This window comes from Ambystoma mexicanum, chromosome 5q (genome assembly GCF_040938575.1).
Source record: "Ambystoma mexicanum isolate Mex_15411 chromosome 5q, UKY_AmexF1_1, whole genome shotgun sequence".
Taxonomy (NCBI): Eukaryota; Metazoa; Chordata; class Amphibia; order Caudata; family Ambystomatidae; genus Ambystoma; species Ambystoma mexicanum.
Window position 1 is genome coordinate 83,869,709 of NC_090933.1, and position 18,127 is coordinate 83,887,835.

Below are 18,127 nucleotides of genomic sequence, written 5' to 3' on the forward strand. Positions count from 1 at the left end.
AAACAGAGTCTATGCGCTGCTGTTGCATCTAGGGTGACTGTATATCATTTGCTACTGCATTTGCTGCTGTTGCTGTATTGGGCCCTCTCCCTCTATCCAGATATCTTGAGTCTAGGCGCTACTGTTTTAGGGCTATTGCGTTACTACATTTACTGCTTTCCCTGTGTAAGGCCTTTCACCCCTGTAGCTGCCTCTCCATCCAAGTTTTTTCAATTCTGGCCGCTGCTGTTGCATCACGAGTTATTACGCCTATGTTTCTGCAATTACTGTTGTCCCCATATTAGGCCCACTCCCTCTATCCAGGTGTCCAAAGTCAAGGCAATACTGTTTCCTAGTGGGTTATTACGTTTCCTGTTACTACATTTACGGCTGTCCACGTGATAGGCCATTCTCCCTCTATCAAGGTATCCCGGGTCTAGTTGCTGCTGGTACATCTAGGGTTACTGCGTTCACTTACTACATTTACTACAGTCCTCGTACCTGGCCGTTTCCCCTCTATCCAGGTGTCGCACGTCTAGGTGCTGCTGTTGCATCTAAGGAGATTGCATACTATTTGCTACTGCATTTCCTGTTGTCCCCGTGTTGGGCCTTTCTCCCTCTATCCTGGTGTCCCAAGTCCAGGTGCTGCTGTCACATCTAGGATCATTGCATTTTCTGTTGCTGCATTTGCTGGTGTCCCCGTGTTGGGTATGCGCCCTCTGTCTAGGTGTCCCAAACCAAGGCGCTACTAGTGCATCTAGAGTTGCTGCATTTTACTGTTGCCGTCTGCTTGACCCTTTTCCCACTGTCCTGGTATCCAGATTCTAGACGCTGGTATTACATCTAGGGTCACTGCATCTACTGCTACAAGTACATCAATTTATAGGTACTGCCCTTAACCTTCCGCGGGATGGAGATCCCACATCAACATAAACCACCTCTTTCTGACCGCTCCTCATTCCCAGCCTCCCTGCACCATACCCTCCCCCCATAACTCACCCCTCCCGGCGCATAACCTGCGCTCTTGCCCCCAACTTCATGACCCCTCACCCCCTTATCCCGCATCTGGACACACACCACGACCGCTGCCCCATACAACAATACACCCAGACCCCGCCTGCCCACCCCCTACCATCATTCCACCTCCAAGTCTAAGATCAGAGGAGCACTCTGGCACACCAAACACCCATCTCCTCAAACGCTCATTCCCCACTCCTCAACCCACTCGAACACATCCAACACCCGTCTTCCCTCTAGCATCTATTGAGAGCAACCCCACACTCCCTGTCCATACCTCCAGTGCAATATCAAAGTCACAAGCCATAGGAGATCTCTGGCACTCCAAACATCACAAGTCCCCCTCCACTACCATGCCATCCTTGTGCCCACTGAGGAACTCCCCACCCTCCCAACCTACCTCCCATGCTGCCCTCTCCCTCCTCCTCAGCCCCTTCCCAACCCTATCCCTTCTCTGAAAGTAGCTTGGCTGGCCCTTTCTAGAACAGTAGCTTCAACCTCCTCCTCCTCTGACCCTCCCATCCTCTCTCGCACTCCTATGGTACCAAAATGCGGAAAGAGTGACTGGTCCTTGCCCTCGACGCTCTATACCTCAACACACCTCCATCTGTCAACCCCGCCCCAGCCTTTTCCCCCGACCTTCAGACCATCCCCTCCCCCCTCTTCTAGTCTCCACCCTCTGGCTCTTGACTTCCAGTCCCCCTTCTACTCCCCCCTCAGCCAGTCCCAACCACCCAGAATGATCCTATCACATCCCTTACCGCATCAGACACCCATGTCCACCGAGTACTCCATACGATGAGCGTCACGAAAACGGCCACCTCTCACGAAGTCACATGCATCTTTTTTTAATGCCCGCTCCGTAGCAAGAAACGCACAGCATCTTTGACCGCCTATCCTCTGATAATCCCGACCTCATATCACCAAAACCTGGCTCTCCGATTTTGCGCCAGTTGGGCACAAGGCCTTCCCCCACGGCTACTCGCTTATCGCCCACAATAGACCCTCCAGAGATGGCGGAGTGCCTCTACAAAACCCATTTCTCCATTTCACTCGTCGAATCCCAGACATGCAAGGCTTCCTGTGAATCCCTTCTAGTAAAACTCTCACTACCATTGACATTCACCCACAGCTTCCAACTTGTCTACAGACCCCTGGATGCGACAGACATTTCGCCAATAATCTTTGTGACTCATGAGCTACCATTCAGGTAGCTGCAGTTGTGTTAGACCTTCTCCCATCTTTTACCCTCCTAGGAGATTTCAATATCTGGTTTGATATGCCCAACAACCCCATGACTAGTCTACAGTCTTGATGCACTCAACTGCTCCCAACATACCACTGGTCCAACCCACACAGGTGGGCACACCCTAGATGCAATTTTCAGCTCCTATGACCTGGTCTCTACATCGGACCCAAACCGCTTATCTGGACAAACCACATTGGCATCCCTTTCTCTATCCACACACTAGCGTCTCCACCTACAGCCCCCCCCCACTCCCACATTTGATCAGAAATGCTGGAAGAAAGTCAAGGTACTCCCCGACCTAGCTGAAGCCCTGCTACCCCGTCCCCATGCACCACTGTCCTCTGATAGACCCATAACCATTGAATCCTTCAACTCCTGGCTTAAAGAATCACTAATTCCTCTCATCCCCCTCGCGCCACACAACCTCACGCAAAGGACCATCCCCCACATGGCTCACGCCCCACCTGGGGCCATTCCAAAAACAAAATAACTCTCTTGAACGCAAATGGTGAGCATCTAAAACCGATCACAGCAGATCAATATTCACCCTCCACCACCGTAATTACAAATTTTTGGCCTTTCGGATCTCAGAAGCATATTACAATAAACAAATTCTGTACTGTGGGAGCAGCAGCAAATGACTCCACAAGATCATCGCCGAATTTGTGAAACCTACTTGCGCCTCTGTCCAATCCACTCCCACACAATTGCTCTGCGACTCCCTCTCGCCACATTTCTACAACACCGCACTTGACAGGAAGGCAACCCTTAACACCAAACTGCCCTCGCTCACCCCCTACCCTACACCGACACTTCCTGATCCCATTGCCGAACGCCCACTTTACCAACCTTCAACTCTTTCAATCCCATCTCTACAGATGAGTTCCTTGACCTAGTATCATCCAGCAGACCCTTTGGGTCACTCCTCGACCCCTGTCCCGCCTCTGTTCTGAAAGAAATATTCTCCTCCACCTGCGCCGGAGAACATGCAAGAGTCATACTAAACGACTCCCTCACCTGTGGCATCTTCCCTAAAGCCTTTAAAATAGCGCACATCAAACCACTTGTAATAAAGGCATCCCTCGACACCCTTGACCCTAAGAATTGCAGGCCAATCTCCAACACCAGATTTCTCGCGAAACTCATTGACCGGACTGCATACTCCCTGCTCAACTGCTTTGTCGAATACCACCTACTCTTTCACCCCGCACAATCAAGCTACAGACCTCGACATGGAACAGAAACCACTCTGATCTCGATCTGGGATGATCTCAAGGTCACGGCAGACTCTGAGGGTTGTGCACCGCTAATTCTCCTCGATCTCTCTGCAGCCTTTGACACCATTAACCATTCAATCCTCTTTGACCATCTCCACTCCCTAGGAATCCGTGGCTCGTTACTCAAATGGATTGCCTCCTTCCTCTGCAACAGGAAACAAATCCCCTTCCTCTCCCCTTTTGTCTCAACTGCTTGCGCTGTAAACAATGGAGTATCCCAAGGCGCATCCCTCTCTGCTCTACTTTTCAACCTCTATCTGACCACTCTACCAGGAATCATCCACATGTGCAACCTCTCCTGCTAAAACTACACCGACGATACCCAAATTATCTTCAGAATCGCCAAGACAAGCACTAACCCACATCCCGACCTTGAAGCTTGTCTCCGTGATATTGACCGATAGATGTCATGTAGCCACCTCCTTTTGAACCGTGATAAAATTGAAATCTTGGTGTGCAGCAATACTGCCCTTCTCCCACAACCGCTCCCTTGGCCACCCTCCCTAACCACCCCCACCCACTCCAATATAGTGAAAAACCTAGGCTGCACTATGGACTCAGGCCTAACCATCTCCCGTCAGATCAATAATTTTTCAAAATGCTGTCACTACCACCTCAAACTTCTTTTTCCTCTCCTACACCAACAGACTCGCCGCTGTTATGTCGAGACTGGACTATGCCAACTCCTTACACCTGGCAGCACCGGCATATCAACTCAACAAACTCCAAAGAGCACAAAACACTGCGCTAAACTCCTCCTCACCCTGGGACACAGACCACATCTCACCCACTCTCTGCACCCTCCACTGGCTCCCAGTCGGACGAAGGGCCACCTTCAAGACCCTATGCATTACTCGCCGAGGAGGGCACAAGACTGGCCCAACGTACCTACAAGAGCAGATAATACCCTACCTCCCATCTCGCACCCTAAGATCAAGCACTGCCCTCTTTCTAGTGATTCCAACCTCTAATTGTGTCAGGATCGGAGGATACGCCTTCTCAACCTTGGGGCCCTACTCTGTGGAACTCCCTCCCTCCACATATTCGACACACCCAAGCCTACATGGCCTTCCGCAAAGCTCTAAAAACCTGTCTCTTTCCATAATGCTGATTAAGACCATCTAAGGCTGCTGAGACCTTGCAACCTGCTGACTAATGTTCAGAGATCCCGAGCAATGATGCTGCTGAATGCGACTATCAAGTCACTAATAAGTCTACTCTGAACGCAGCAATCGCAAAATGTGCACTTGAAATCCAGAATTGCGAGATCATCAGATCAAAACCTTCACCCAGACACTCACCTCTCCTATTACTATGCTCACTCTCTACTCTACATCAACACTCAGAGCGCAGCTACACCCCTCGATCAATTTCATTCTACATGCTCACATACTAACAATACTTCATGAACACATCAACATTCTGATAAAACGCAGCTATACTCCACGAAAATCGGCCTAGCCGCACACATAAGCGTCCTACACAGGCCTAACGCAGCCAGAACCTAGTCTTGGTGACCAACCTCCAGAATGCACATTCAACTGATATCAAATACTACCACACCTAATGCTAGGATGCAGCTACTATAAGACAATCGCATCTGCTGCACACATAATCTGTGCATCAAGCACCCTATGACAGCCTACTCTCTCGACTGACCTGGACTACGGTCCCCGAGGGCGTTCAACCGACCAACGCTTTGAGGTCATACCAATGATATATAGAGCGCTGTATAAATTCCAAATAACATATCATTTACCTTCATAGAAATAAAGTACATTGTATTAACATTGTTGTGTGATAATCGGGATATTTAATTTTATAAATATTAGGCTGTATCTTGAAGCCACCATGCTCCTCGTCTAATAGTTCAGTGCTCAGCCATCACAACAAGTAGGTGAGTCAGGGAAAACCTGCAGGACACCCTGTAGCCTCACTGTGAATTAATGCCTCTCGACCCTGAACACAGGGCTCGGAGCAGCCGTTCAATGTTTTGTTTTGCTGGGGATTGAAGGATGATGTCCAGGGGAGCTTAATAGGGTTTTTGTGCTTACAGTCATCCATCTCCTGCTCCTTTGACCTGTTTAAGTTGGCTGCGGCGTGTCCTTTCCCAGTCTGAGCCCTGAGCCCTCTTCCTTGTTCCCACCTCCCAGCCTGCCCCTGACTCGTGATTGGCCCTGGTGCCACCTTTGTTCTTTCCATGTGGGTCTAGCAGCTCAGAGGATGGTGCGCATTTGCTCCATTTGCCTCCTCGTGTGGTAAGGGTTTTTGTGCTTGCAGTCATCCATCTCCTGCTCATTTGAAATGTTTAAGTTGGATTAAGTATAATATGCTTTATCCACACTGGGTGCAGTGTGTCTTTCACGGTCTCTGAGCCCCAAGCCTGCTTCCTGGTTCCCCCTCTTCTAAACCAAGAGGACATTTAATACATACCTCCTTTTCTGACGTGTCCGTACTTGAGCCTTCTACCATCACGACCGGAAACTACAACTCCCATAATTCCCTTACCCCACTGAGTTACCCATGTACTACAACTAGAAAAAATACCTCTAGTAATATGCAGTGGCCCTGACCCACTGAGACAAGTGGGGTCGGGCGCTGAATCACATTCACACCCATTCTGCCTTTTTAAAGGACAATTTTTCCATCACAACTCCCTCGCCCCAATTTCGAAAATCACTAAGAAGAAGAGGAGGCGACTAAGAAGAATAAAGATTACTCAAAACCACACTGAGAGACAGAAGACTAACTGCCCCATGTTAATACTGGACTGTCCCACCAATAGTCCGGCAAGGACAGGCAGAGCCAGCCCAGAACTCACACGTGCAGCCTGTTAAAGAATCCCAGGTGTATAAAAGGTGAAGTTCCTGGCAGAACAGGGAGCAGCAGTTGCGAGAATTGAAGGGAGGCAGCATGGCTGAGTCCATCTGGGGATTCCTTCTCCATCCCAGCCCCACTTGCTACTTGGGCCAAGGACAAGCGAGACACCTGAACACTGACCCGGTGTGGCTGGAGGCTTGCAGCCTGAAGAGAGCCAAAAAGCAAGGAGAGCTGCTCGCAGCAGGCCATATACAGGCCAGTGCTGGTTTCCCTGGGTGAATGTTGATTCCCCAGGGAGACAGAGAGGCAGGTGGCGACAGCATTGCATGGCCGCTGAGTTGAGTGAGGGGAAACCCGGCACCCGTGTGAGGCTGAAGCGGGAATTTGTCAAAAATAGTGAGAATGAAATCCACTATTTAACCATAAGAAAAGGTGCATTATGGGACATGTAGTGAAAATACAACCCAGAAGACATCTGTACCTTGCCTTTAACTTGTGAACTGTGGACAGATCCTACAGAGTAACAGAGTGGTCTGGCAAAGGGAAAGTGTCCAATTGAAAGTCTCTGATTATTTAAGATGGTGAGAAACTGTGAATTGAAGGGATTGGAAGTTTAGGGGAAGGAGACCCTACCAGTTTTGTGATTGTGAGGTCTGAGCCCGGCTGAGGGAGACCTATGTAGAATCCAGTGCTTCTTGTTGAGAGAGGTTCGAGCCTGATTGAGGGAGACCTACAGGAACCTTTAAATCTCTTGTCAAAGGTCCAGGTCCGACTGAGGGAGACCTGTAAACGAACATTGTGTTTAAAGGGTCCAAGCCCAACTGAAGGAAACCTATTGAGAATTTGTGTTTAAAAAAAAAAACAAAAAAAAAAGGGGGTTCAAGCCTGATAGAGGGAGACCCAATATGAAATGTGTACCTGAACCTTGAGATCTTAAAGAGAAGATACTTTGTTTTGTGTGTGTCCAGACATTCTGCGAATTTGAGACTTTGTTTTGGAAAGAGACTTTGGAAAGAATCCCACTGTTCAGGCATCATGATACACACTTTCTTGAACACTGTTTTCTTTTGCATGCACCTTTTTCCCCACACACTTGTCACAGCGTAAGGATTGGCAGTATATATATTTTTGTTTTTAGTATAGGCCATTTTGAGTTGACAAGACACTACTAGGACTGTGTTATTTATTATTTGGGGGTCGAGTTTGCTCTCATAATTAGATATAGGGCTTAATTGGCATTCTACCACCCTATCTTTGCTAAATAAACACCCTTGAACTGTGCCTCATTTGTCTGTCTTCATTCATGATACCATGCCTTCCTTACAATTTGCACACTCAGAATTGACTCTTGACCTAGTAGGAACGTTATTGTTTGTCTTCTTCCCTCTTCATCCCCAGCCTACACTTCCCACTCCTCCTCCCTCCCCACCTCTTTTCTGTTACTGCACTTGTACTCTCTGAATTGTCTCTCAACCTAGTAGGAATGTTATTGTCTCTTTCTCTGTACATCCCCTACCTACACTTACCCTCATCCCCCTCTTTTCTGTTACTGCACTTGCACGCTCCGAATTGTCTCATAACCTAATGGGAACATTATTGTTGTCTTCTTCTGTAAGGAAGGCATGGGATCAACAGTAAGACAGACCCAAGTGACCACAGTTCAAGGGTGTTTATTGAACTTGTACAAGGGTGTGAACGCCTATCTAAATCTAAATGTACAGATGGGAGCAAGCTATGAGCATCGAATAAAAATAATGCAGTCCCAGTGAAGTCTTGTCAAATAAAAAGGGCCTATACAAAAAAAACTATTGACAATCCTTACCACTAATTAATAAATAATATGGGGTAATGTTTATGAAAAAGAAAATGTCAGGCTTCCCTTCCCCACGTTTTCAGTACGGGACAAGACGTGTCACTTGAGCTAAGCATACACTCTGGCTCCTGTGACACGAGGATACAGTTCAATTTTCCCAGTTCTGTACCTCCTGTGTCCAAGTCTCTTTACTTCTTGCAAGTCTCTTGATGCAGAGGGCCTGCTCACACAGGGCATCAGTTGGATACCTAACAGACACTTTCGAATGGGCACCCACATGGCGCTGGACCACTCTTTCTTAGCCTCCCAAAGTTCAATTATAAAGTTCAGCTACTTCCTTTGGCTTCCAATTTTATTCGGGTCACTCATCAGAAACGCTTCACACACTGTTCCTTTTATACTATGTTGCTGCTTGCAACCTTGACTCAAAACACAAGCTGGTTTGCTATCGGTCTCTCCAGCTCACCGCCTGTGCTGTCTTTTCTGATGCAGCTTTGTTCAAGGAGCCAAGGACAGTACCATGGCAGCAACCGTGCCTCCCCATCTTGGTTATCAACGCGGGAGAGACCCGGGTACCTACGACACACTGTGCAGGTTTGATCAGCCTTCGTTCCTGGTCTTCGGTTTCTTACTTTCCAAGGCTCATGAAAGTTAACGGTCTTTGCAGGTCAAGGGTACTTCCCTCCATGTAACCCTCTCTGGTCTCGCCGTCTTTCTACTTGTATTAAACTGCCATCTTGGAACTGCTGTTTCCTCGTGTGTTTTGCCTCGCTCAGAGTGTGCTTTCGGGCTCCGCCTTTTATTTGTGTGGGGAAGTGTTACGGAAGTCAGGTGTGTGTAATGATCCGCAATTGACTGGCCTTGCCTGACCACAGTTGTGGGACATGTCAGATATACGGCTCTAGGGTTAGTCAGTTGTCCCTCATGGTGAACTGTCCATGAGAAAGTGTGCCAGGAAAGTGGGGGCAGGGGAGTTGAGTTCCTCGGCATCCTGCCTGGTATAAGAAATGGTATACCGCGTCCCACCCTCCGGCATCCCACCTTCACTCTCCGAAGACCCATCCTCCAGGTGATCCTCCCGCACTGGTCCACCCTCAGGAACTGGATCCAAAAGCGATGGCCGTGTCCTGGCCATCTGGATGACAGATCCCGGGGACTAGCGGGTGAGACACCTTCAGGTGTCTCACACTTCCCTGTTCCCCCACCTGCCCTGCCCCTTCACCTCTCCTCTTCCCCTCACCCACTCCCTTCCGCAGCATTCTTGTTAAGGCACTTGCATGTTCCGAATGTTTCAAGGCCTAGTAGGAACGTTGTTTGTTTTTTCTCTGTACCCCGAACCCTCCCTTGTCTTTATGCGCCTTTGAACTCCATTTGGCTGTATAGGCGCCTTCTAAATAACACATATATTGTTAATCTACACTCCCTTAATGGATTGCTTGAAGCAGTATTGCAGAACCATTTTTAAAATTGCCACGACACCCACCCTGCCCTCAGCTTTGCCCAAACTAACCCCCTGTCCCACCCGTATGCACCCTTGTCTAGATTCAGCTGATGATATAAAGAAAAGTGATCGATTCACCTGGAGAGCTTAGGGATAGGGAGTGGGAATTCTAAACCTAGGGAAGCATCCATTTGCATCCCAATGGGGCTTTAGGGCATGATGGACCAGGCCTCCTCAGACATCTACTTTCCATGCAGTCCGCACATTACACTTCGTGACCCGCCCCATTCTTCAGTCAGATGTACGCCCATCCAGCATTCTATTGAAGCCATTCAGTTACTTTGTTTCATTGTCTTGCAACTGTTACAGTTAAGGCGCATTCCTCCAGTGCTATTCCTATTATTGTGGCTGAACGGTGGTTGCATAGACTTCATTTTCTTGCATTTCTTCCTGCAATCTTGACCGTGGGTCAATTGTCGTTCTGACTCAATTCCTGCTGTCTTCAAATTAATCTTTCATTTTTTTTGTGTCCTACTCCAAGGGTAAATGACAAGTTGGGTGAAGGAAGGGAAAAGGGTCCTCCTTATACTCCTGTGAAACGTAGGAAAATGACCATGCTTTCTGTCAACAGTCAGACGTTCCTTCACTGTGGGAAGACTTTAAGGAGAATGCATTGTTAACGTACCACTGACATTGGAGGAGAAGCTGGCTCAGACCGGCCTATAGGGCAATGCCCGAACCAAAAACACAAAATGTTAGTGAGACAGTTTTTTTGGTCAAAGGGGGCCACTTTTCTGGCCCATGTGGGCCAGTTTGATCATTTACATCACCATGCGGCTAGTGTTACTGAATAAATATTCTTTAAAATAGACAATTAGCATTTTATCAAAAACCTCCCCCTTGGGTACTACTCAAATGGTCTGTCACAAAAGGAATGAATTGCCATTTGCAACGTTGGGCCACTTTTTAATTCGTCCCAGAGACAATTTTATGCACCAGCTCGACACTGAAGTGAAGACTAGTCATTAGCAGCTAGGATTGGGGCTCACGTCACGTCCTGTACATGCAGGAACCCTGAAAACCATATCATCTAATTGAAATGAGGAAGGAAACAGTGGGTGAGATTTTTCTGATTTTGGACATAAGAAACCAGTTGGCTTTGGTAACTTATTAATGTTGAAGCAGATCTTGTTTTAAGAGAAGATTTATAGAGATACCAGCATTGTTTGGGTAGAGGTGCATCGACATAGAGCCGACCTGTGCCAAGGCAAACCACTTTTCAGACACAAAGTCCTGGATTTGCAGTTTATAGTCACTTGTGTGGGGGTGAGCCGATAGAGCACAGTAGTAAGGTTTCAACCTCAGCCTTAGAAACTGGTTTAGATAAATGGCAATGGGGAAAAGGGATTTATTCTACAAATAACCTGCAAGTGCCTCTGGAAAAAATATAAGCAAAACAGGGTTGGAATGGGTAAAAATAAGTGTGGGGGGGCCTCTCGATAGAAAGCATATTGGTATCTCAATTGTTCTCAATTCTTAAACGTCGATCTATTCTTCAACGTGAACCAAGCCTCTCCTTGGATCAGGGTACTGTCACAGAGGTATTGTTCATATAACTGCTACATGCATTTATGTGAAACCACGTGCAGGGTTGCTTTCATGGGGACTAATTGTGGTGCATTGTTGCAGCGTTACTCCGCTACTACAAGGCAGCCCGACACGGGACACTCCGACCAGCATAATCTAAAGCTAAGTGTTCTACTGTAATGTAGTTTGCCTCATGAATGCACCATTATGCTCAATGACGGGAGGTGTGTGTGTGTGTGTGTGTGTGTGTGGATTTATGTGAAGATGTGCTTTAGATAGGTTTACCCTAACTGCCCTACCTATCCATTCTTCCTACCTTAACCTCTTTCTGATTTTCCTTGAACCCCCTGCACCCATCCAACCATCGAAACCCTAACCCTCCTTCCCTTCTGGTGTTGCGAAGGCTTGTGTAAGCTTAGACTTTCAGGTTCCAAAACCGTAGTGGGGGAGGTTGGTTCGTGCCACTCCTGCGTCTTGGAGCTGTGGACCCTGTCAATGGCCCTGCATTGCTATAGCTTTTTATAGGCAATTACTTCCTGTTCTCTTTCCAACTACTTCTCTCGTTGGATCATATCCAGCTCATATTGTATGGGTCTCTGAGATGGGCTTATTCACCCAGTGGCATTATTTGCCCCAGTTGCTGCTAGTCAGCAGTTTCCTGATCTACAATGGCCAGTGGTCATATTGACTTGAGGGGGAAGTCCTATCCCATTTCTTGGCCTCATGCTGATCTCCCACAGCATCTTCCCTCATCAGTGCTGTACGCTCTGGAAACCTCGCAGCTGGTATGGACTTCACATGCATCCACAGGGATCCCGCTTCAAGAGTGGGACCTTGTGGCAGCACACTGCCGTTTTCTTCGTTCTTCATTGTGGTGCTAGCACTGGATTCTAATGTCGCATGTCTCTGCAAGATCCTCTGCGCCATGCAGGATCCTGGCAGTGGCAAATTGTCCATAATGGCCAACGGGGCCCTGATGCGCCACCCACTATGGACGAGCCAAGCCAGTTTAGTGAAATTACTGGGCACTTCCTCAGCTGCAGCAACATGGTTTCCCTTTGACCGTTTTACATAGAGCAGTTCACATGCCCAATTGGTCATGAAAGGACAGGTGCATTTTTCTTCCCTATCCTTGCATGGCCCAATGGGAATATAGGATGGGGGTACTGCAGAGCTGAATGTGGATAGGGGGCACTCCTGTGCCTTCCCATGCATTCTGACATCCAACTGCGCTAAGATGGTGCTGCCTCTGGTCCACTGAGCATGTGCAGGAACCTCTCCCTGCTTCCTGTTTGTGCCATGCGGGAGCTGAAGGGCCATTGTGGAAGCTTGAGGCGGGGCAGAGTCTGAACCAGGGCTGCAGGTAAGGCAACAAAAATATGTGTATACATTGTGATGGCCACCAGAAATAACAGACAGACGAGGCTCAGTTTTATTTGGAATGCTGTACAGGTTGGGGCCAAAATAACAAATGGGACAGATAATGGTTAACTTGCATGTCTCTTCGCAGGTCATTGCGTTGACCCCCGTCTTGAGGTCAGGATCCACTTCAGAAATGTTATTGGTGTGGGCTTGCTTGGGGAGGCTCTGAATCCCCTATGCAGTCATTCCCTATGATTTCTACAGATCGTTGGGGATAGTAACCAGTTCCATGGCGGGGCCTGGCTGTCCAGCCAAACCTTTTTTGGTAGGGATGGTCACACGCTTCCGTAGGCCTTTTGGGGACAAGATTTCTGGCCCAGCAGGGAGGAGAGTGTGGTGTACAGTCCCCATCTTAACAACTAGATTGGTTCTAACCTCCTCACCATCACGCCTCACTCTTTCTTCTATCCACCTTGGGATCCCTTCCTTCAGATTGGGACCGCTCCACTGACCAGAATAGCCTCTCGAGGTCCCCCTCTTCTCTCAAATACTTCCTGTCTCTATGCTGTTCTCCTTGACCACACATTTCCAGCTTTCCTTCTCCTCTCTTATCCTTTCAACCCTCCTTCTCACCCTCTTGTTCACTTGCATATCCTTCTTGCTCCCCTTTTTTTACTTAAATGTTCCTGACTCTGGTGTTTGGCTCTCTGCCTTTACTTTCTTCCAACCTCCTTCCTCCCTGCCCTCAATCTTTCAACCACCTCCTCTCCAAACTGTGTCTTTGCCTTTACTCCAAAATACCCCTTTATGCTTCTGATACTTTACCTCCATTCATAATCCCTCGCAACCACCTCCAATGATCTTCTCTCGACCTCCTTCTGCCCACTGACCTCCTTAAATCCCTCCCACCCTTTGTCTTTTAACGTCCCCTCTTACTACCTTTTGCTGTTCATCCAACCCCTCAACTCCACCTGCTGAAACGTCTCCTACTACCTTCCCTTTTAACAATTTCTCAACCTCCTTCTGCATGTTACTCCATTCCACCGATTACTCCTGTAGCTCCTCCTTGCACCCTCCTACCTTCTTTAACAGCATCCTCTTCCACCAAAAACCCCTGTACGTCTTGCCTAGATCTCTCCAACAAACTTCCTAGCACTTCCTCCAATAACCTGCCACCTTCCACTCTCCACTGCCCTCCTTCTATACCTCTCCTACGAGGTGTTATTGCCCGTTTTTTCCACTTTTTTTTTTGGACAGTTTTTTGCCGAAAAAATTATTGAAAAATAGAGGGTGGGGGGGAATCGGTAGTAATTAATGGGGGAGAGAGTTTGGTGGGGGAAACCCCCTAAAATAAAAACGTTTGAGATTTTATGGCAAACAAATCGGAATAAAACAGGCGATGTAAGAACATAAAATCCTCTCCTCCAACCAACTGTAGGGATATGGTACCCTACTCACTTAAAAGGTAGTAAGTTCCAAAGTTCGGTAGCAAGACTGGAGAATGAGGATCATCCATCTCTTTTTCTATTGAATTCAGGGACAATGACTCAATCTAAGTGTCCTGGAGGTTGTGTAGTTCTGTAAGATTCTTGTGAAACAGACTGGGCCCCTTTAATGGCGTGCACTGTGGGTAATGCAGAATGTTTTGAAATGTATGATTTACTTAACAGGGAAGCAGTGAAGCATGGGAGCAGCAAGGGTGATGTGTTCAAACCTGTTTATCACAAGGAGCAATCTGGCCACAGCATTTACACTCTTCGTAGTTTTGCCATGCATATTCTGTGAGCCCTGTGACAGTCACGTGGGTGCAACGGCTCCGTTTGCCGTTGCGCATGCGCACTAATAAAGTGGGCGGGCCGGAGCTCGTCTGAGCATGCCGGGCACCCATCCGAAGCAGACCTGTGTCCTGCGTATTCATTACAGGTACATGAGGCCAAGGCTTTTAATGGGGGCACAGGGGCATATTGAGTAACCTCACACTGGCGACAAGGACGGGATTGGGTAGGGGGGGTCTAAAATTCAACGCCAGAATCAGTGTCCAGATTACTGTACCGATGCCTACCACGAGCGCAACCCGCACACAGTTTTCCAACTGCCATTTTGAGCCGATGATGGTTGCGGCCCCACACATGGGGTGCTCGTGCGCCATCCTGCCAATTTTTGTGAACCTAAAAGGGCTATACTTTAGAAAAGAACCCCAGGGGCCACCAGGAAAGGTCCGCGGGACTTGCAATCTCTGAACTGAACTCTCTAGTACATATCTGTTTTCCTTTTCTTCTGACAAGAGGTGGGGCACTCCACACTGTGTTTTCGCATCGACTCCCTACATACCTGCTGATGGTGCTCATGTGTATGCTGCACCACAGTGCACTGTCACTTAGAGAGACTTGCGGCCTTTCACCGAAGGTCTTAGGTGCCTGTGCAGTCGGTGGCCATGAGTGACCCTACAGACGACGCTCAAGGGGTTTCTGCTCCCCCACAAATTAGAAAGATAACCACACAAAGCACACTGGCCCCCATGCCAGAGTTCGACATTTCAGGCCCGCCATCAAAGCTAGGCCCAAAATGGCTGCTGTGGGTCAAGAAACTAGATATGTATTTTTGGGCCACGGGAGAAACAGGCGATGAGGCAAAGGCGGCGACGCTACTGTATGCAGCAGGATCTGATGTACACCGCATATACGAATCTCTCACTCCCACCGCAGACCCATATCAAGCCGTGAAAGACTCGCTCAAGGAACATTTCCTGCCACTTGCTAACCAAGATTTTGTAATGTGTAGCGAAAAGCAACGGGATGAAGAGTCACTTAAGCAGTTCTGCGGAAGGCTACGTCAGTTGGCCAGCACGTGTCGCTGGGAGAAAGAAGAGGGAATGATCCGCAACCAACTGATACGAGGCTGTAGTTCTGGGAAATCACGTCGTCAAGTACTCCGAGAACCAGAGATCACTCTAACACAAATCCTGGACATGGGAAGGTCCTATGAGCTCGCTGATAGCCGTGCAGCAAAAATGTATGCCGCAGTCAAAGTAGTAAAAAGTGAGGAGATATGTACAGTTGGACAGACAGTAAATGCCATCCTGTCACAACCACATTGGCCCCAGAAGAAGTCGTACCCCTCACACCCTTGTTCAAAATGCAACTATGATCTCCTGCACACTAGTGACTGTCTGGCAATAGGGAGTCTGTGGGTGCTCTGGGGCTGCAGGTCATTTTGCCAGAATATGCCAGGCTGCCGCCCCAACTGCAATTCCCAGGGGGCCAAGCACAGCGACCGATCCAGCGACGCGCAGGCCGAAAAGTGTAGCCATGGTGGAAGATGAGTTCCAAGATCGGGACATCGCGGAAGAAGAAGGAGAGGACGAAGAGGTGTTCTTCATATCAAACATTGACTTGAGGCAATGAAACGGCGACAGCACACGTGCACGGTCAACATCAGCGAGACTCCGACCTGAGTGTTAATCGACACAGGTGCATCAGTATGCGTACTTGCAACACAACACTATGAGGCACTCCCTGGACCACCTGCAAAAGCAATAATATACTCCATTGGAGGAGCCCGACCACTTCCTCTCAGGGGAGTGTACACAACTCCAGTTACGCATGCCAATAACACCATTAGAGCGAGATTTTTCATGATGGATGTCAGCCCTCACTCACTCTTGAGCTGCGCCACTTCAGAGGCGCTAGACATTGTGCATTTTGCGCTTTCAGTATATGAAGCAGACATCTGAGACATAATTGAAAAGTTTTCTGACATATTCCAGGGAGTTGGAAAGTTAAAAGGGGAACCTATCAAGCTACATATTGATGGAACAGTACGTCCGATGGAACTCAAACACAGGCGTATACCCTTCCTTTTGCGTGCACAAGTGGAAAAAGAACTGAAAAGCTGCAGACCTCATCGAAAAAGTAGAAGGTCCAACCCCGTGGGTGTCCCCCATTGTGGTTGCGGCCAAACCCAAACAGCCAGGTGCTGTACGCATTTGAGTGCACATGAGGTTACCTAACATCGCCATAAAACGAGAAGGGCACCTCCCGGCAACGTTGGACGATGTAGTGGGTGAGCTGAAAGGAGCCAAGGTGTTTTCGAAGCTTGATCTACTCTCCGAATATCACCAACTTGAGTTGCACCCGGATTCACGCTTTATGACCACGTTCACCACCCACAACAGACTATACCATTATACGTTCACCACCCACAACAGACTATACCATTATAAGTGCCTATGTTTTGGAGTCTCCTCAGCAGCGAAAGTGTTCCAAAATGTTATCAAAGGTGCCCTCGCTAGCGAGGAAGGAGTAATCCACTTAAGTGATGATATATTGTTATATGCAGCATCGGAGACGGAACTCATGATCCAGCTGGAGAAGGCATTAGTGAGTATCGGGGATTTAGGATTAACTTTACACCGCGAGAAATGTTAATTTCCCAAAGACTGCATAGAATTCTTCGGTTTCATTTTTAACTCAATACAAATCTCTCCGGAACCGAAAAAAGTGAAAGACATTCAGGACACAAGGCTGCCGGAGAATGCCTCAGAGGTGAGGAGTTTCTTCTGTATGGTAACGTATTGTGGAAGATTCATTCAAAACCTAGCTTCTCTTTCAGAACTCCTGCGAGCCTTGACGAAGAAAGACACCGCATGGGTCTGGTCAGACATCGAACAGTAATAAAGGCTTCCAACACCATAAAGGCAGCCCACACACGGGGTGAAATCATGGTGTTTGTCGACCCCGGGAAGGAATCCGAATTGGTTGTGGATGCCAGCCCTGTGGGGCTAGGAGCCGTGCTACTTTAACCTGATCTACACGATCAAATGAGGCCCGTCGCGTATGCCAGCAAAGCACTGACAGCAACCAAACAAAGATTCTCCCAAATCGAAAGGGAGGCGCTGGCCATACTTTGGGGTTGTAGACATTTTTGCATTTGTATTCTTGGAAAACTAGTATCCGTCATCACCGTCCACAAGCCTCTGATCCCAATCCTGACTGGCTCATCCTCCAAAGCACCACCAAGAATAGAGAGATGGATGCTAGCTAGGGATGTAACGGTATAACGTATACCGTTAAAGATACCGTGAACAGCTTAATTGAACAATAACCACCGTCACATTGTTTTTACCGGTATACCGTTTATACCGTTAAGTGTGCTTTTCAATCTGATTTGGAAAGGCTGCAGTGAGCAAGTGCTGCACAGTCTCGGTCTTGCACTGTTGGATGTGCCGTCTGCTGAGGGGGCCTTGTTTGGCAGACAAGAGCATAGGGAAAGTGAGGCCACATTAGTAAATACAGCTTTGCTGCTGTGCTCTTTCTCTGTGATCAGAAGAGTCGGGTCAAAGATCAGCCGACTTTGCGCACATTTTGTTGAAAGCTGCCCAGTACCTGAATCTTTGTGTTCCCCATGCAAAGCTGGTAACGATGAGCTAACTGACTGGCTCTATACGCATACCTGAGACTCCAGTTCATAGACTCCACCAGACCTGGATTTCATGGGCAAACTAGAACAACGATATTTTGTTTCAGGCATTATTTATTTTAAAGGCAGCATACAGATTTTAAACCTTTTCACACAGTCATACT